Source organism: Maniola hyperantus, chromosome 1, assembly GCF_902806685.2.
Source record: "Maniola hyperantus chromosome 1, iAphHyp1.2, whole genome shotgun sequence".
Lineage (NCBI taxonomy): Eukaryota > Metazoa > Arthropoda > Insecta > Lepidoptera > Nymphalidae > Maniola > Maniola hyperantus.
Genome location: NC_048536.1, coordinates 10,140,097 through 10,162,237, shown reverse-complemented (window position 1 = coordinate 10,162,237; position 22,141 = coordinate 10,140,097).

Below are 22,141 nucleotides of genomic sequence, written 5' to 3'. Positions count from 1 at the left end.
TAATTTACCCAAAAATGGAAAAGTTTCATTTCAAATGAACGCTTCCTTATTTGCTGACCCTTCCTTCTTTTAATCACTTCATAAGTCACCAGAGGCCAGAGCAGCATTGTCAGCGCTTATCTTGTAATTTTTGATAGTCAACGGTCACTTAACACTTCAAATTGTTACGGATGGTTGTTTATTTATTTTAATGGCGCCTTTTCCCTTAAAGAGCATTCTACTAATCACCCTAGTGCACTGTCCAATGAATATGACGATAATATAAATAAAGTAATTGAACTTAAAGTGTGTGCTTTGATTAAGTAGATGTTTATTAGAATTTTTAATTAAAAGTATATGTACTAACTATCACAACTTGCTGGCCTACCTATATTTTATTGTACCTATGCAATTGTTTTATTTTTAGAGTTCCGTACCTCAAAAGGAAAAAGGGACCCTTATAAGATCACTTTGTTGTCTGTCTGTCTGTCTGTCCATCTTCCTAAAAATCCGAAAACCATGAATTTATGGCAAATTTCAAAGTAAGATTACTATACCAAGTGGGGTATAATATGAAAGAACTTTATCTGTACTACATTCTAAAAAAGATTAATATATGAATCAACCCTTAGGGATGAATTTTCAAAAGTCCTTTTTTAATTTTTAGTAGGTACTTACGTGTGCAAAATTTCGATTCGAAATTATTTTCTCATAAATAACCTCATAATAATGTAATCCTTTCATTTATCGTCAATACAGATTACAATATTGGACGGGATTTCGGTGTTCCCCCAATAACATTTCTGCTTGATTTGCCACCGCCATCGGCAAGCGGAAATTTTAATTTATGCGCTTGAAATTGTTTGTTTTTATGAGAACATTGTTTTTGTACCGCTATGGAAAAAAGTTGATTTCACTCGAACGAGGAAGTTACAACTAAGTAAGTAATATTTTTTTCCAGCAATATTTTTATGTTGTGACAAGATTGTAGGTCACTTCTTGCTAACAAATCATTGACTAGTCATAGTTATTTTAATAGTACTTAACTATTAGATTGTAGATATTTAGGTACCTACCTTACCGACCTATTTATCTTGCCAATCTGCCTCATTGGTCTTGTGGTTAGCACGTTCTACTACAGATTACGAACTCCTAGGTTCGATTCCCGGGTTGGGAAAAAAATTGTTGGTGAGCAGGTACCTACCTGTTTTTCTAAAGGAAAAACAAAATACCTTTACCTCGTGCCTCGGAGAACACGGAAAGCCGTCTGTCTTGCACCTGATCTTTCTCCGGTAGTGTTGGATTTCCGTTCCATTGAACTATAAGAGTAAGAAAATAGAGAGTGCACCTGTGTCTGCGTAGCCTAGCCTTAACCTAGCCATACAAAATCTTCGGCGTAGATGGCTAATCTCTCTGGAAATTGGCCGTCCAGTCCAAAATAGGTATTATTTTACCTATCGCAGTAAGAAGGTAGGTACCTACCTACTTACCTACTACACAAAAGTGTACCTATTTATACAGTACCCCTAGATACGAACGCATTGTAAAGTTTGGTCTAGTTTTGTTGACCATTTGGGTCAGTGGACTTAAACGATTAATTTCTTTGCTATACATAACAGGTAGGTATAGAGTTGCAGGGATTTCCTTACTCCTAAGAACGGTTACGCGCTCATCCAATCCGAGTGGGTGACAATAAGAATATAAAAAACTCGGATCGAACTCGGATATTGCATACGCACTAATCCAATCTCTGATCCAAATCTTAGCTAATCAGTGGACATCTTTGACATAATATCTACGTCGTCCAATTTGAATCCGAGGCACACCCGAGATATTCTCACGGATGACGGAGAGAACTCGGATGACGGAAGTTGGAGCTAGTGCGTAAGCTAAGCTACCATACAAATACCTAGTTCTATGACTACCTACTTCGGAACGTATTTTCACGGATTCGGATCGGATGCAGTGCGTAATCGACCTATATCAAGCGAGCGATTATTTAGGTTTAAATAGGTAAGTAAGTACCTGTAAATGTATTTTTTGCTATTACGAAATCGTAATTCACTGTTATTTGCAATCGGGTTCTTCAAACTCGTTTAAAAGTTAAATACAGAATTTCTTTATTAAAAGTCGTGCTGTAATATGCAAATTTGATCTTTTTATTACAAGGTTAACTCACATATTTTTATATCTAAGTATATCTAATAGGTAATATAAAGTCCACGTCAAACGCATATTGCCTAATAACAGATGCTTTATAGTCGTTTAGAAAGCAACTTGAATATATTTTTGGATATCAGTTTGTTTCTCCGTTCATAACTAGTTCGAACAAACCAAATGAAGCTACTAAGTATCTACCTAATGCCAAGAAAGTTTTATTTTTTCTCGTTCCAGATATAAGTTTTTGAAATTACCTGCTGAAAATTGTTTTTTTTAATTTATTGTCCATAGAATATTCAGTTAAGTACATTAAAATACACAGACCGCCACTGGTATGCCGCCATCCTCTGGAAACTGTAGAAGTTTATGTGAGGATCGTGAGTTTGCGTTATAGGTAGGTAAGTACCTACATATTAAAGGAAATATACTTACATTATTATAGTAGCAATAATACATAGAAAGTTAAGGTTATATGAGGCAGTATTGTTTAGGAAGTAAATAGGTACTAATAGGAAGTCGAGGAATAAGACTGCCAAGCAATGCTGGTCATATTTAGAAATGCAGAAAGAAACCGATCAGAGTTATGGATATAAAGAATCTATTAACTACCTTCTTTTTGTATCCAAAAATCATTTATGATTTCTGTCAAAAATAACTTTAAAATCTAAATTACTTGACAAATGTAATTTATAGTTGCGTAGGTAGGTAAAATGGATAGTATGCAAAAAGTTTAAAATGTTAATTAACAAATTGTATAATTTCGGAAGGTATAACAAAAATCCATTAATTGAACCAATATCTGGAACCGATAATGCCCATAACAATTGGTTACGCTTGAACAGTTCTAATCTACGAACAGTGACATGGCAAAAACTATGAATCCGTCGGAAGCCGGCTGGTTTCATCCAATTAACTAAAATCATTTATCTTTTGCATGATTATTGATACCTTTTAAAACCTTTCAAATTGCTGCCATTGTGACATTGAAAATTTAATTAATAAATAAAAAACAGATGGAGGTTCCTTAATTAAGTGAACTCTATCTGTTATGTTTGAGAAGAATCTTTTATGAGGTACCTAGGTACGAAGTAATGTTACTTCTAGACGCAAAATATTCGAAGAACTTGGAAATCGTACGTTAGCCAGAGTATGTAAACGTTACCTAAGTAGTATTCTAAGTCTATTACATTACAGACCATTACGTCTTATCCTACTATTCCTACATCAGGGCCGACAGCACACCACTTTTTGAGGCAAGAAATAAATTAATTTGCCTAATAAGTTTATTGAAACCTTCACTTGAATTTTTACCTCGTTTAATTTTTTTGAATTGTATGTATGTATTTTTAACTTACTGTGATATTTTCTGCATTCCAGTATACGTATAAGTCACAATAAATTATAAATTTAATTGTTCTTAAATCAGACGGATATGGAATGTGATATGGGGATCTAGGGTGGCTACGCTTGGGCGCGTTGTGACCGTAACCACAAGCGGTTCACAGTGCATGGATGTAAGTAAAGTGACAATTGTACTCAGTAGGGCAAAGGCCTGGTAATAACCAATAACTAGCATGGATTGAGATATGGTACCTATGGTATATTTTGTCTTACCATCGATATGCCTTACGCCATACCATATCTCAATCCAAGCTAGTTGTATATAGTATATAATAATATAATCCAGAAATTCGTTTATCTACAGAAGGTAAGTACCTCGATAGGTACCTATAACTTTTCAAGAGAAATAAGATGGATACAATTTGATTGGTAGGATTAGACTCTATATCTACCTAATTGCTAATCCGTCAACTAAAACCTGATTCGTGATTAAGTACCCTATATTAGGTATAACATACCTATGAACTATAAAGTATAAGGTACCTACATAAACAGACCATTAACTCTGTGCGCTTATTTATTTTCTTGCAGCAGTTATTTAATTAAAAAGTAATAGAGCAGAGCACTATTAAATATATTAGCGCTGTCTATAACACATCTCGATACGTAGCGAAATAAGAAGAGAACAGGCGTGTCGTACAGAACTTATCTAGATCTGAACATTCTCAGAACAGAAGGCTCTGCTACCAAATATCATGACTACCGTCTTACAAATGAGAAAATTTCGCTCTAATTATTTATGAATGTGTTATCGTCATATCTTGGGAGCTCACGACCCGGCGTCTGTGCACGACACGAGCAAAACCGTCGGTAATTAGCAAATGTAGCTTTCTTTGTTCTCCTGGCACGTTTTGCATTGGTTGCCATCTATTACTATATGCTAATGAATGTGTATGCGCAAGAAGAGTTGTCGATGTATCGTTAATAAACCTCCATTACTTTCATTAAGGCTATCTGCGGACAGTGGCCGTATCGCGACGTTCGGCCGTCATGGCATCCACACATAACAAAATTAAAAGCGATGACGCTATCGAAGGCCTAACCGCCGCGCAGAGACCCGCGCGTACTTGCTATCCGTGTATATTTGCTTGATTGCGAAATGAGAACAAACATCGATAATGCGTTCCGATCAATAAACACCAGCACTGAGCCCGAGATCTTTCTTCGTAATCCTAAATCTTGTTATGGAAATGTCTGGGATACCTAAGCATCTGTAATAAATTACGTTGCAGATTATCGTATGATCCAATCGTAAATTAAGACAAGATACATAATTAAGGCGAATAAATAAAATGGTTGGCATTTCGACGGGAGCACGTTCGATTCTGTCGAGAGATATATTTACTCTCCATTTTGAGCTATCAGGCCTCTTTAATAAAGTGTAGTTTGATTCGTTACATTTAATTGCGATTCAATCGCCAACAATATTGAAGGAGGCAGAAGAGTGCGGAGGTGGGACGGGGCCCTGAATGTCACGACAAGATTTTTAATTACGGTGGAGATATCATCTAAGAACTGCACTCACCACTATAAGTTCGCGACACACTGTACAATTCAATAATTATTTCTTAAAGGCTTATAACGATAATGAACTAGGAGGTTGTAATTTGATTCGTTTTAATCGCGGTTTATATCGATCTGATGACTGATTAATTATGCTAGTTATACCCACTTATAAGAGAGCCTAAGAGCTCTACCTTTACAGTGCTATGTTTTAACGTATGGCTTTGTCGGCGGACAAAAGACCCAGCAGAAACCAGAACAAACGATTTGAGGTCCAGTCGAACCTTTTTTACACGACTACCCAAAAAACGAGTTAATGTTTTCAGGGTTCAATGTATGTATGTGAGTTCTTTTATTCAACCTTAACTTCTAAATGCCTGAAAAGATTTCGAAATATAGGATATCGTTAGAATTCTTAGCCATCACGAGGAAGACAAGCTATAAATTAAAAAAAAATCAGTATGGCAGCTGTATGGCGCAATTTTCAATTGTAAAAAAATCTTCAATTGTTTTTTAAATTTTTAGTTCGTTTTTTGTTCGGGCTTTTTTCATAGTTCTTGTTCTCTGATCGTGACTTGTGCGATACCATACTACCAAAGGTCACTAAAACTTTAACTTATATAAAAATGAGTGACGTAAAATAATATCATTATGCTTATAGATAATGAACTAATAACACGTTGATAATGCAGCGCATTGGAGATCCGGGCAACGGGCGCGTGTGTCGAATATGATTCAGTTTATTTTCGTTCTTCTAATGCGTCTTCGCTGTCGTCCGGACGACAATTAAAAATACAAAAAGTGGACCGTTTGTTTCAGACGTTCATTGTCTCCGTTATTAATAAATTCATTTTACTGAGTTGAAGTGGACGTGTATTTTATTCGCTTTAAGTGGTTTCACATTGTTTTATATTTATGTGCGGTTATTTTCGGCGAAGACATTATAATGCAGTTTGTGGGGGGAGATGTAGATGTGAAACGGCTCACTCTTGCTCCATTAGAGATATTTGAAACCTCGGGAGTGCACTCATAAATTCACTTTTGTAGTAATAATACACTTTCTAAGAATATCCATTGTTGAATTGTTAGTTCACAGGCGTGTGTCATTCTTCTCATTCCTTTATCACTGAGTATAATTTCTTTAGGTGTAAGATCGTGGCGTATGGAAGTCCCTACAAAAGATCTATGTCCAGCAGTGGACGTGCCAATCGAAACACGCCCACAGCTGGACATAATGATAATGATGATAATTTATTTAATGGGTACCTACTGTAATATTTTGGCACAAGAACTACATTCGTTACCTAATTAATATCATGTTCATTATTCATCGCGTGACTCGAGAAAAATGTAATTGTAATATCCACATCCATATTAATATTATAAATGCGAAAGTATGTCTGTCTGTCTGCTTATTTGTCTTTTACTTTTTCACGGTCCATTCGTTTAACCGATTGTTACGAAATTTGGTACAGGATCCAGATGAAGATAGAGATCTCGGAGACGGCTATATTATACTAGCTTATGCCCACAACTTTGTCCGCGTGGACTACACAAATTTCAAAGCCCTATTTCACCCCCTTAGGAGTTGAATTTTCAAAAATCCTTTCTTAGCAGATGTCTACGTTATAATAGCTACTTGAATGCCATGTTTGAGCTGGGCGTTGATAAACGAGTCAGTCAGTCAGTCACTCAGCTTTTCCTTTTATATATTTAGACTAAGATAGAATGTAGTTTTTCGTACCACTTGCTCAAAAAAGTGACATTCAATGCCACAAAAAGCGTACATAACAATAGTCATTTTTAATCTGTTCAAAACAGGGAAAGAAAGTTGTACTGAATTTCATTCATCCCCTAGGGAGAGAATGTGATTTAAATTTGGAATACTTAGGTCCCGAAATTTATACTGAACTTTTTTTTTATTTTTTTTTTATTCAGATACAAGATAGCCCTTGACTGCAATCTCACCTAATGGTAAGTGACGATGCAGTCTAAGGTGGGAGCGGGCTAACCTGGAAGGAGTATGGCAATTTTTATTAAACCCATACACCTTTGGTTTCTACACGGCATCATACCGGAACGTTAAATTGCTTGGCGGTATGGCTTTGCCGGTAGGGTGGTAACTAGCCACGGCCGAGGCCTCCCACCAGACAGACAGACTACATCTGTGTTTTTTTTTTAAATTACCAACATAAAGAATGTTTAACAAATCCAATTTAGGCACAGCAAGAACCACGAAGGTTTACACCATTGAGTTTGTATATAAAGCATTATACATCTTTTTGAAAAAGGAATACGCATTTATTATGCAGTTATGATTATTAAATAAAATTACGAAAACCGACAAGGCCGTATGAGATTGATTGCCTTTGCTTTTCCGACAAAAAAATATTAGTCTAGGAATTTGCCGCGTTTTTGTTTTCTTCAAATACATAAACGTTAAGTTTATTTTAATTTATTTTTATAAATAAGTTAATGTTCTAAAAAGACGTTTAATAAATGCTTATCTCATATTATTATTGTGTTATTTTTTTCGCAAATGGTACGAAAAGTAGAGTATTTACCTCGGTGATAAAGCTGTCTTAGTCTTGGGTAAACTTAAATCGTCACCCGCGACAGAAGACACTGCTTTATCTCCTTGGTTAATAATCTACTATTTAACCCAGAAAAATTAAAATTTCCCACGAGAATTTTGAAATTCTAAATCACGCGGATGAATTCGCTGGCATCATCTATTTAGTACCTATACCTACTAAATTATTATTCTATATACGTTCAAACAGGCTAACTTAATATTAAGAAAGCTCATGGTCAAATAGATATCCTGAAGACGGACACATACCTACTTTTGATCCCGGAAAATTAATAAAAGGTTCATACGAGATTTTTAAACAGTTTTCTATATTTAGAGATTATAAGGATTATCTGTTTAATATAGATGACTAAGAATATTCCAAGTTGAAGGCATTTGCTGGTATTTAATAAACTGTAAAGTAAGTACAGAATTATGAGGCAGTATCCTTGGTCGGTCTGTTAGTAATGGAACTAGGCGGCACGTCCCCGCGGCTCCACTACTGCATTTACTTTACTGCTCTGATATTTCACAGGTAGAGCTCTTAACTTCCATATGTCCGCTTTTATAGTCTGCTTCACTCGTTATGGCCTGATGTCACGTGATACTCAGATTTCAGGCGCTTTCGTCTGTGTTGGTTGAATACTTTATACAAATACAAAAAGGGATTTTATGTCCCCTACATTTGTTACACATAATCATCTAAATTAAGTCTGCCATCGCTATAAATCCTATACCTATAGTACGCGACAGGTCGAGATGGCGATCGGAGAGGGAATGTCCCGCACACTCGCACAGCCCCCGCGCTATCCCGTTGCGGGCGTACACGGGTGACGTGCGGGTGTGCGGGTGTCCCCCAGCCTCACACCGCGATTTCCATTTGGACCTATCGCGGACTATACTACATAATTAATTCTAAGTATTTTTAATTATGGTTACAATCCTGGCAGCGTGCGTTAATCCTGTTCCAATGTCTATGTATTCTCTGTTACTACGCGTAGGTATGTGCTACACACACAAGCGTACGAATTTGTCTTCACTTTTTAAAATACAACCGTTGGAGCTTTTCCTATCTGGAGTTTTATAATTTATCTTTGTGTGGTTATGACACCAGTGGCCCTACCGCGGTTGTTTGACAGCTACAATATCACGATCGCAATCATCTCTGATTGGTTAATGCTCGCTCACTATTGGCCACAATGCATTGTTGTAACAAGAATCGCACAAATTCAGCCAATCAGAACAATTGAGATTGTAATAATGATTGATGCAGGTTTTAGACAATCGCCCTACTGTTCAAAACGTAGGAAAAGTTTTCAACCCACGAATATTGTGAAGCTAACAATTTTAACTAACGTCAGCTATTACTAATAATATACTTAGGTAAATTTATAGTTGGTAAGTAATATTTATGCTTAACTACTACGTAAACAACAATTAAGTATTATTTACAAAGGCGTTATGTATTAACAATAACTCACGCTAGCAAAAAGAAGAACATTAATTTTTGTTTATAAAAAGATAGAAGAGGCTCCACAACAAAGTGAAACAAGATCCACTCTACTAATCCGACAAAAGCGAGCCTTGTTACCCTTCAAATTTATTTATAAGAAAACTCTCGGACAAGTCGTTAATACCTATAAAGTAGGGGCGAGAGAGGCGCGAGCGAGTTTATAACTCACGTACCGAACTTTACTCGCCGACACATAAAATAATAGGTGTAAAAACTTACACGGGAATGTACTCAGTGAGCGAGACGCCGCGAGATGGACGGCGAGTGGCGCCTGGGCCTGCGATGCTACACTCTTGCTCACTTCGCCTAGAACATCACTGCGCTGACCAGCTTGTCTGACTTACGAGTACCCATGTCTGCTCAACTTGGCCCAACTCGCAAATAATCACTATTTTGAGATAACTATCGGCTCTGGCTTTGAGTCTGAAAACATTAGCGATGATGTGCATGTTTTAGTTGTTCTGCCGTTTAAGCTAAATGCCCACTAGCTTAGCCCACTTAGCTCTGCAAGTTTACTGTACTGCACTGCACTGTGTAAATACTCTTAGCAAGTCAACTTCCTAGCTTTGTATGCTAATGGCCGAAACGACGATAGATTGGTTTATTAATTTCGGCCATAAAACTAGCAGGAATTGAAAGTGTCATGACAATAACAGCTAACTTCTGAATTGCTAGTCATTATTTACACCGTAATTCATATAGTCAAGGTACGGGCATCTTAAGAGGATGATTCCGATTATTGTGTATTGCATAAAGGTTGAACATGACAAATATCGTTTGAATCGTCCTCTAAAGAAGTCCCTATCTTGACTATGGATTCTATAGTGTTATCATCATTAGTCATCCTTTATCAAAACTTTATTTTTTATCACTACCTGCTTGTGGATGTGTGGAATGATATTATCTTGTGATAATTAAATAAATAAAATAAATTAATACTTGAAGAATTTGAAAAAAAACTGAATTACGACATACGGATACCGAGGTGACATTTTGTTGGTTCGTGACTGTTACCTTTTTATGCTATAAGTAGTATAGGTACCTACAAAATAAAAAATCTTATCAGTAGACACAAAGGGAGCAACACAAAAAAATACTATCTTGCATAAATCATGGTAATGAACACCTTTCCAACGCTTTATATCGTTTAATTCAGATATCACTGCGGAAACAAACGTCGGTTTATCCGCCATCTGTGGCGAAGCGCGCACCGGTAATCGTTAACCCCGAGGTGATATTATTTTGAATATCAATTTCCTTTATCATTATTATTCAAAGGATCCTTACGCGAGGGTCCTAGAGTTCATTTACGTTTAATTTGTTTACAAAACTTGAAGATGTATGACACAAATTCGAATTCGGAGCAGATATACGTAGGTGCCCCGGGCGCAAGGCACGTGCGCAGACGCACCTTGCACCGCGTTCTGGTCTGAACACAAAATTAATGTCTATTTTATTTAAAGTGCATTGTTCGATTATTACGATTCTATTGAAATATAATATTGAGTTCTTCGTATTTATTGGGACAGTGTAGTCGGTGCTAATAATTTTTATTAATAGGAACATTTGTATAAATTTTATCTATGAGTATACCACTACCACAGATTAAAAATTACAATTAAGTATTTATATTAACTTGATAATGCCCACGACGTCCCCGGAATGCAAAAGCTATATCTGTATCTTTTGTCAAAATCGATTAAACGGACGGGCTGTGGAAAGCTACCAGACAGACAGACACAGTTTCGCATTTTTAATATTAGTAGGTATAGACTAAAGAGGTACACATCCTGGAATACCTTCTCCAAAAAGGTCGTCAGTTCCACATAGGTATCTATTTGCTCTTTGGAAATTGTAAAACAACAAACCCAAAGGGACTGTTCGGCGAAACAATTTGATCGGCCCCGCGAACTCGCGGTCCCGCGCAGCGTATAATACCGGGACGCCATGATACCGGCTCATATTTGCATGCCGGCTGCCTGTTATCCTTCCAGTGACCGAGGTCAATCAGCCTCTATGCTGCAACTATAAATTTCTTTTAATAAGACACAAATACAACTTTGTGCTCGTTTTTGGTACGCGAGCCAAAGAAATTTAAATAAAACACTTTTATCAGATTCGACAGGTGGAGCAGTGGAGTGTTCCTGCTCGTTTTTGCTTCGCTGTAGGTTACGGATTAGCGGCAACTAATCGATTCCCGATACGAAAGGGGAAGAGCTTTATTAGTTTCATAGTTCTACTCTGTATACGGTCGCTCATTAATTTCGCTACGCTTATTTTCCCAGCATCGTTCTGCTAAAATAGAGTTTTCTCATAATAAATCTATATTGGTCATAACTTTTAGTTGACTGCCCGGCAACGGCAATGACCTGCGCATGCACGGTTAAATGTAAATGATCCCTTACATTAGTGCCTCTAAACCATAGTGAACTGTGTCTTAACTAAATACCTGCCTGATGCTGAGCAAATAGGTTGGTACTCAACATTAGCAGCTAAAGAGTGTTTCGAAATGAAAAATATACAAAACAAATAGGTACCTTCCATGTGAAGTGAATAGAAAACTGTAAGTTTCTATTACAATAATGCATAAGAAAGTAGGGTAAGAACTCAATATTCATCAAGTAGTGAATCAGTGACTGCAGCCCACCCACGTCCGGGGTGGTACTTACTGTTTTCTTCACCATCAGTGTAGTCATCGTCATACTAATTTAGTTCAACTCCGTCTACCAATAGACTATGTGCAATAAATATTTAAGATTAATCTGATCGGGGCCCGCAGCTAGTTAGTTTGTAGAATACTAACGATCACTAAAGACTCGATTCTGTTCGGTTATAAAACAGGTAGCGGGGTATTTGTTTTGTTTTGCAATAGCAGTTTTGTTTTCTGTTTATTTTAGTTAGCCAAATTAATGGAGTGTCGGCGAATGTAAACATAATTTCAATTTCGATACAGGCAAATAAATTTACTTATAATTTATGTGGAAAATTATTATTTATAGCTACTGTGCCAGCTCTACATCTGGTATCTGAATGCAATAACAATACAATTAATAATTAAGTTAAAACAAATTAAATTACTCAATATAAAACACAAATTTTAATAAACCAGACGTTCAAGTAAATTTAACACAAGGGATGGACCTCGGGAAAGCTGAAATTTTGCGTAGAGGTTCTCTTTATAGTGTTAACAAGTACCTAATACTCGTAAGTAGGCTAGATTTTCAAAATTCTTACGGGAGGGAAGCTGCGGACGGTTACTAATCTATACCTATACCTATACCTATATACAATTCAAAGTACTGACTGACTTATATACTTATATACCAACGCACAGCCTAAGCCGCTGGTCCTAGAGACATGAAATTTTGAGGGTGTGTTCTTTGTAAAGAGTACGTATCCACTAAGAAAGGATTTTTCGAAATTTTACCCCTAAGTGGGTTAAATAGTGGATGAAATTTGTATGAAAGTTCGTCATTTTTCAAGTTATTTGCACGAAAATTGGTATTTCGGTTTTCGGTCACAAATGCAGAAATACGTGTTCCAGGACTTTTCCAAATTCAACCCCCACCTCGATTTTCTAAATTCCACCCTAGCGAAGCCGGGGCGGGTCAGCTAGTGGAAAATAAAATAGGAGAAAGTTTGTAGGATTTATTTCAAAATTTAAAATATGTAGTTTGTTTTCTATCACATTTGAATATATTTTAATGTCCTTGCTCGTTGTCTTTTTGTTTATTGTAATTTTCAAACACATAACCTAGCCGCGGCTGAATAATGTAAGTTTGAAATATCTTGAAAACATATCTATGTAAATTTTCGCGACTGCTTTAACCAATGCGGGCTTCGCTTATATTCAACACCATCCATTTGCGTACCTACTAGATTTTAATTCATAAAATAAATTTAACAACTGAATAGCCTAGGTATCTAATGAAGACACCTACCTACTTAATTTTGGGGTAGATGCCTTATTGTGACAGCGCATACCAATCGATTGTATCGATTAAGCAATATTGACTGAAGTTGTTAACTGGATGCGTGGCCAAGTTTCGAGGTCTAAATTTGACCTTTACATTTCCTCCATGCCCAGTTTCGGATATTATTACTATCAACAATTAATAAACACTTAATCATTTAACTTAAGAGTCGAAATCGTACCCCCTACAGTACGTGACAGGTCGAGATGGCAACCGGGGTATGAGCTGAGGGTACGCCCCACATATCCGCACGTCACCCGCGCTCGCCCGCACCCGGTTAGCGCAGGGGCTAAGCGGGTGTGCAGGGGCGTCCCCACCCTGATTGCCATCTCGACCCGTCGGGTAATATAGTTGCGGAAGGATCTGAGTGGAAGCCATTATATGGTCTCTAGAATACCTCTCCCATTATGTGAGGAATACGACCGAAGACAGAATACAGTTGCAAATAGTTTTATTTAATACTTACTTATAGCTGAAAACTCGTATTTGTTTCTTCAATTGTTATTTTAAAATTATTTTTTCAAAACAACAAAACTAATTGCAATAATTAATTATTTATTGTAGCACTATAATTTTTATGGCATAGATAGATAGCATTTATGCGGACAGAATGTGCCACCATTTCCACGCTGATCTCATTATCATTTTTATAGCATACTTTATTTTTTTTCGTTATACATTAACTATAATAGCAGTTACAGTCGTGAACTCACACATAATATTATCTATTGAAAGTATGTGTAAATTCCATCATCATAAAATGAAAAATTTACATTTACATATGAAAACCGGTGCCATACATCTTATCTATGAAGAAAATCTATGACGGTTGACTGCGATCTGGCATGACGTAGAATGACCTATGCAGTTGGATGCGCAATGCAAGTCTAACCCTTAAGGTTTATATGTAGTAATAGTCTAACCGTTAGACTATTACTTCATATACCTAAACCTTGATAAAATAAAACATTATAATAGTTATTGTCTTCGATTGTCATTATACCTCCCTAAATATAAAAGACTTATCTGACTGACTGCTGATCATCAACGCACCGTTCAAACCAGTGGACGGATCGGGCTGAAATTTGGCATGCAGATTGCAATTATGACGTAGACGTCCGCTAAGAAAGGATTTTTTAAAATGCAACCCTTAAGGGAGTAAAATATGGATTTGAAATTTGTGTAGTCTATGCGGACGAAGTTGCGAGCGTAAGCTAGTTTTACATTAAAAAGACTTGTCTGACTGACTGACTGATCTATCAACGCACAGCTTAAGCCGCTGGCAGTGTGTCGCTAGGGTTAGAAACTTGAAATGAGAGTAGGTATTTTCCTTTTACGACATTAGGTGAGGAAAGAAAGGAAAATTTGAAAATCCTTTCTCTAAAGGGGTTAAATAGAGGATAGAGAAACTTACGTTTGTATAAATGTTCGTCATATTTCAAGTTATTTCTATAGAAATTGGTATTTGGTAATTCGGGAAAAAATGAAGAATTATGTGTTTCAGGATTTTTGGAAACTACATTCCGTCACCGATTTTCAAAAATATAACTAGTGTGAGTGTTTTATACATACATATACCACTCGGAAAAAGCCTCGGGCAGCAGCTAGTCCGTGCCTACGTTATAAAAGGTTTTATAGTCTAATGGGGGCGGAATAATAGCGAACACTACATTCGAGACTCGAGTAGATAGTTGTTAGTAGCATCTGATTTGTTAGGCTTTGGGTACCTATCAAGTTACAAATTGTATATCTGAGATCGATACGGGCGTAACGAAGAGGGCTCAGCATTTAAATACATTTGCATATTAGAATGCGTTCGCTCTATCGCCACTAGGGGTTGAGCTACTACACCATTGCCCGTTTGATACTCGCATTTCAAGTGTAAAGGCTGAAACAGACAGGACGATAGACGGAAACTGTAAGGCAGCTCATCACACTGGACGCGCGCGTACGTGTGTATAGTTTTGCTCACAGTTGGCGTCAGGTTAAAGAAGCTTTGGAAAATAGTAAATTTTGACTAACGAACTAATAGCGTGGCAGTACAGATATACCCTCTCGCCTGCACCGTCATGCAGATTGATGAACCTACTACGCAGGTTAAAGGACAGTTATTTTTCAGAGATTGTACAGGAAACTGTATGAAGCATTTCACACGGCAGCGCACAGTGTAACTACAGAAGCGCGGCGTCTACGCTTTGTCCGCAGTGTGAAAGCTTTCATTCAGTTCCTTGTAGGTATACAGTTCTTGTATTTGATGAAGGTGAGCGGCTCATACTTGTGTGTAAGTCGTATCAGTATAAGTAAGGTAAAGTAAATGTGTACGTTTGCAAGAGCGACTGATTGGTCTGACATGTACGCACATTTACGCAATGTCCGTGTCTACGACGTGACCACAAGTAAAGTTCACTCGCCTTCGTGAATTGCAAGAACTGTACTTACCTACTTGTATTGTGTACTTTTATCTGAAATTTCAGATTTGGATCGGATGCAGAGTGTAAAGAGCCTTAGGCTGAGATTTATAGAGTTGAGTGCACATTGTCTTTGTTTGGACTTAAGTTTATGTTAAAAAGAGCCAGATTTAGTCAGTAATATAACGCTGTCTCGTTTTAACAGTGTCTTAAGTCTGAGCAAAGTCAAAGTTCGCTGAATAGATCTCAGCCTAGACACGTCTTCGCGCGCTGTGTGTGTTTCAGACTTGTTATTGGCTGTTCAAGTGGACCAGTCGTAAGCAAATATCTAACTAGCTCAACTTGCCTGATTGTGCTAAGATAATTTATTTCAAGTAGGTACCTATGCAATTTCATCTAAGGTAGCAATTTAGGTATGGCTTATCAATTTGAGACAATGTTGGTTAAATTTTGCAGACTTTACAATTAATGTTGTTTTATATCTATGTATATTCTACTAAGTATATTATTTGGAATTAAAGAGCAGAAGTGTAGTAATAGTCCAGTCATTTAAGCTTAAATTAGGTAAGAATCTCGGAATTCGAGATACCCAGCTGTATATTTTCTCGCGTCCAATTGACAGGCTATTGTTGCGGATTGCGGATATTGACAGGATTCTTTACATATTCTCAGAAAATCAAAAAGTTACCACGAGATTTTTAACAAACTTATATCCACGCGGACGAAGTCGCTGGCATCATCTAATAATTTTTGTCTTAGAACATTGACTATAAAATATGTTTTCCTGCATCGGCAAGACATACCTAAGTAGATAGCGGCGACCTGCCTATTAAAAAGGATGCTAGTACCTAAGCTGAAGTTTCATAAAAACGGGTAGAAAAATGATGTGATAGGTAAGTAGTCTTAGTACCTAAGTAGTATTATTAAGTAATATTTTTATTTAAACCTGAACAGGATTACGGTTAACTATCTTTACCTAGACGCCTCAGGCAAGTAGGTAGTCTATAATAATATTGTATGAAGCCTCATAATATCATGAAATCATGTTAGATCAAATTGTAATAATTATGCAAAGTATGATCTTATCGCATCATATGGCACATTGAGTTCATTATGCCTACAGTGTAGAAGCCGATGAAGCTATTTCCTTCATTGCGTGCATTTGCATTTTATATTGCGTTAATAACACGATTACTGACGTTTTAAGTAAGACTTAATTAACTTACGCCGTATCGGTTTGTATTTCTCTGTGAATAGCTTTGTGAGCTTTGATCACAACACTCGATTAGTAATAAGCTGCTAATAGTTTATATTTAGCACTTACTCTACCACCCATGTTGGGTATTACCAACATTCCAAAGGTCAAAGCAAACACGATACTTTCGGCATCTAAATTGGTGATCACCTTCAGAAACTAGAACCCCGCATAATTGTTCCTTGGAGTTTTTTTTAAACTTTAATTTATAGACCTTACCTTGTCGATGCCTTGCTTTACGATAATAGAAAGGTGAAATAGGAACCAGAGGGTCTAACATGCGCCCCGCGAGAAAATTTTGTCTACGCATTATCTCGTGTTTTTTCATACAAATAAGACGAGTAAATGCGTAGACAAAATTTTCTCGTGGTGCGTATGTTAGGCGTGCAGGACCTAGAAAGCTGAAATTTTGCAGAAGTTCTCTTTATAATATTGACAAGGAATAATGCCGGATTTTTCAATATTCCCACGGGAGCAAAGCCGTGAGTGGTCGGTAGTTAGTAGGTAGACAATTGCACCTGACCTCGGTTGCATAATACAATTAACAATCTAACAGTTAACTATGGCTGCTCAGGATGTCCTTGACAGCGAAAGCCTTTTAATCCTTTTGATCTAATATGATTTACGCAAATAGATATAAGTAGGTAGGTAGAGGTACCTACACTGGATAATTTAGATTAGATTATGAGGACGGTAATAAATACCTAGTACTCCTAGTAGGTATATTATAAAGTATCTATTAGGTACTGTATCTATATCTGCCTGTAAGTACATATATTTTGTTTGAATTGTTAGTTCGTGCATTTCACGAGGGCGAGTGGCTCATGCTTGTGTGTAAGTCGTATCGGTATAAATAAGGTACAGTAAATGTGTGCGTTAGCGAGCGCTTGCTCGGGACTGATTGGTCCAACGTGCACGCACACTTACGCAATGACCGTGTATACGACGTCACCACAAGTAAAGTTCACTCGCCTTCGTGAATTGCAAAAATTGTACTAGGAAACATTCTAGTTTCACTAGATAGCTCTGCGATTTTGTGTCTGTATATTATATTGCTTACCTAAGTATATAAATAAGTCCCTACAAAAGACCTATGTCCAGCAGTGGACGTCTATCGATTGTTGTTGTTGATGATGATGATGATGATGATGACCCTGATCGGTAACTGAATGGGTGAATGGCTTTGGGTGTCCAAATTTGGCCGTTTCGTATCCTCCGTGCCTCGGAGAGCATCATTAAGCCGTCTTCGGTCTCGGTTATTATTATATAGGTAGGTAGTAACATCTGATCTCTCCTCTATTTTAAGTAGTTTTCTTTATTCCTGAGGGTCGTGATCGCTTTCCATTAATCACAATTTTTTTTAAAGAATATTAGCTATTTTAATCATGACTAGTATTCCCCTTTACCCTCCAACTAAGCGTAAAGCTTGTGCTTGAAGTAGGTACGACAATAGTGCAACGAGTGGGATTTGAATCACCGACTTTTCAGATTTCAGTCCGCTCCTTTAACCGTTGAGCTATTGCGACATATTGGTATCTCTTGCGGTAGGTTTGCGGTAGACATTTCCCTATACAAGTGACTAATAGAATGAGATTTAGAATCTGATAAAATAATAATCTGATAATAATCTCGTTGTGTATTTAAAGGTACCTAGGGACTATTAAATACGAATGCAATATTGGCGTAGCGACTACCGTGTGAAATTACATAGGGTGCATGTGTGGATATGTATTGGAGTTACCTAAGCTAGGTCGGCGAAGCGCCCGATAGCGACACCAATTAATATGCAATGTCGCAGCACTCGTAAACTAGTCACGAACATATGCCAATATGTTGGTTCCGTTAGTGCGAGGCCATTTGTACGATTCTGATGAATTGCCGACACGAGATATTCCTACTTTCTCATACCTATATAAATAATGCAATAATCCTATTTAGATTGGTTTTCTTTCCGTGTGATGGAAGTTAATAAGGATTTTTACTACTTACTCTTTCTTTCTCTCTATAAGTTGGTTTTAAGTTGCATTCACTACACTAATTTATAATGTTTAAAAGAGTTCATCTAAATATATAAAAGGAAAAGGTGACTAACTGACTATAACTGACTGCGCACAGCTCAAACTACTTGACGTATCGGGCTGAAATTTGGCATGCAGACAGTTATTATGACGTAGGCCTCCGCTAAGAATGGATGTTCGAAAACTCAACCCATAAAAGGGTGAATAGGAGTTTGAAATTTGTGTATTCCACGCGGACGAAGTTGCGAGCATAAGCTAGTACCAATAGTATAAAAGGAAAAGGTGACTGACTGTTCTATCAACGCACAGTTCAAACTACTAGACGGATCGGGCTAAAATTTGGCATGCACGTAGATATTAGGTATGATGTAGACGTCCGAAGACTAAGAAAGGATCCAAAAATCCTAGGGGTAGTAGGAATTTGAAATTTTTGTAGTCCACGCGGATGAAGTCGCGAGTATATGCTAGAATTCTATAAGAATATACATAGTAGCTATGCTCTAGCAAAGCTTCCATATTAATAGGATAAAATGTCTAAGAAGTCTAGGAAGGCCATTCCGAACCAGTGGTATTAGGTAATAGTTAATTCTCTTGACGATTCCAAAACACTTGCAAAAGTTCATATTTGGAATAAAGAAGCTTTCTATTTCTGTTCTTCTCTAGGTAGTATTCTTCAGCTTTGTGCTTTTAGTTAAAATCGGTTGAGTAGTTGAGGTTGCAGGAAGAACAAACAATATAGGCATGCCGCAATCGCATGCATTAGATATGTACAATGTACATGTGTAATGTTAAACCATGCAATCTTTTCAGTAATAAACAGCAGTATGGAACACTGGTAATAGTTAATCAGAGATAATGAGAGCGGTGCGAACAATATGGTAATGCGGTGGTATCACCCATCGGCGGGCGTCGGCTGCGTCTATCGGCGACATCTGCCCGGCGCCAACGTTGTCTTGCACTGCTTCTTTATGCTGCACAGCGGAACATTATACTATAATGTTGAGTTTTTAATAAGCAATAAGTAGTCGTGGGTGTCAGTTTATATGGTCAGCATTTGCTATCACTAGCAATAAAACTTGGAGAAGTTAACTTCGGCAAGTCATAAGTACTGTCTTGACTTGCTGCGTGTGTGGGTCAACTTCTGCAAGTATTTAAATACTTGTATCTTAAGAGAAAAACAAAAAATTCCGACGAATTGAGAACTTCCTCCTTTTTTAAAGTCGGTTTAAAAGGTAAACGACTGACTGACTGCAGACTGATCTATCAACGCACAGCTTAATTACTGGACAGATTGGCTGGGCATGTAGATAGCTATTAGGTTTGATGCATTAGACATCCGCTACGAAAGGATTTTTGAAAATTGAATTTCTAAAGGGGTAAAATAGGAGTTTGACTGCAGAGATACACCCACGCTACAGCTGCGCATCAATTCGTCGATCGAAATTATATGGACTTAACAAATATGCAGCGCTGCAGCAGCGCTGACTCCGCGCGGCTCTTTGCTGCTAAATTTAATGCGCCCTAAGGATGCCTTAAAATTTATCGCGCAAAGTACTGCGCGGAGGCAGCGCGGCTGCAGCGCTGCGACCGCGCTGCTTTTTAAATTTGTTTAATTTCGATCGATGAACTAATGCGCGGCCGCAGCGCGAGTGTAGCGCTGCTGGCAGCACTTTGCGGAAATTTTGAAGGCGCCTTTAAAACCATTTCTGAATTAGCCTCTAATCACTTCTACGTAGTAATATAATAAATAAACTACTCAACTGAACGAATGCAGGAAACTAGTTTATTGAATATATTTACTTTAAATATATTTTGTACTCATATTTCCTATCTAGGTAGGTACTTACTGTGTAATTGTAATGTTATTTTTATTCAACACGCGAAACTTTGTAAATGATTAGTGATAAAGAAAACCACTCATGTTACGCGTGTAGATTGATGACCTACCGCAAAGTCGAGGTAAGAACACGCGGAAAGGAATGGACTTTAAGTGCGCATGTAGCGACTCAACCCGCTTACAGGCACAATAACGTGCTCAATTATGGTGTCATTAAATAATTGATTGACAAAGGTTGAGTTTTAATCACGTAATTAATGAAATTTTATACTCCTACCTTAAACAACTTTACGTTCATATTAAACGGCGTAGGTATATATATCGTACTCAGTGGTGAGTTGACAGAAAATGAAAACACATGAGAGTAGAAGAGATAGCGCTCTACTAATGTGAACTAAGTGTGCTAGTACGAAGTAAAAGAAAATTCACACATGCCTACATCTGTTATTATTATTTTCTCAAATGATCAGTTGATCAAGTTTCACAGCGGAGTCAGCTTTTATGTTTTTAAATTATTGACTAGCGCTTGGCTGCAGTCAAACATGCTAACAAGTGATGATGCGGTATAAGGTGAAGCGCGCTTGCATACCTACGTATATATAAGGTGCCTTTTCACTCTTAACTGAAAAATTGGCAAGGGAAGGGCATCTAGTTACGGTAGGCCGCCGCGTCTCGTTTTGCAGGACGATTGCACGAGTCTACGTCAGTATGGGTGTAGGCTGACGTTAAGGCTCGCAACGCACAGCATAATAATTAGTCATTAGAAAGTAGGCAGCGAGGGAGACCAGGGTGGTGGGTGGAAGGGGGCGGTGCTCGTCTGTTTCAGCTTATCTGAAATTACATCTTTTATGGCTATCCGCGATTATTCCGCGCTGCAGCGGCTTGCGGCACGTTAGTGCTGGAAAACAACTTGACGTTACCATCGCTGTTCTGCATAATCCTTACTGTTGCTTTTTATGTGATTGTTTCTGCTTTTGCTCCTGGCGTGTCTTTTTCGCAACCTATTAAGTTGTCTTCCTAGTTTAATGTTACCTAATCGTCTGGTGTCGTCTAAACTATTATTAAACTTTAGTATATAAATATATTATGTTATTTTCAAGTCAATGTTCTGTGTAGACTTACTCTTAAGTTCTATAAGTTTATTCAATTACAGCATATCGCGAGTTTTATAGTTGAAATTCAAAAGGGTATAAGACCAAATTTATAAACGCCTCCGTAATGGCTCTGGGAAGACGAAGTGGATAAAATCAAATATCTTTGTTTTGTTACACAAAAGCGCTGTCTACAACAACAAACGAATAATTCAGCGGAGTTGAATTCATAATCAAGTAATTTATGTGCACGGCGAATAAATTAGCCGCTCCAGCCCGCGCGCCGCCCATAACTTACCCCAATAAATTGCCCAAAGCGGGCCAACTTCATTTTATCTCCAAATACTAATAAGTACTGATACCTACGTATACGGTAACTCGCTTTTTATTTCCAATTTATTTTTAGTGGTTTCGTAAATTTCCACCATGA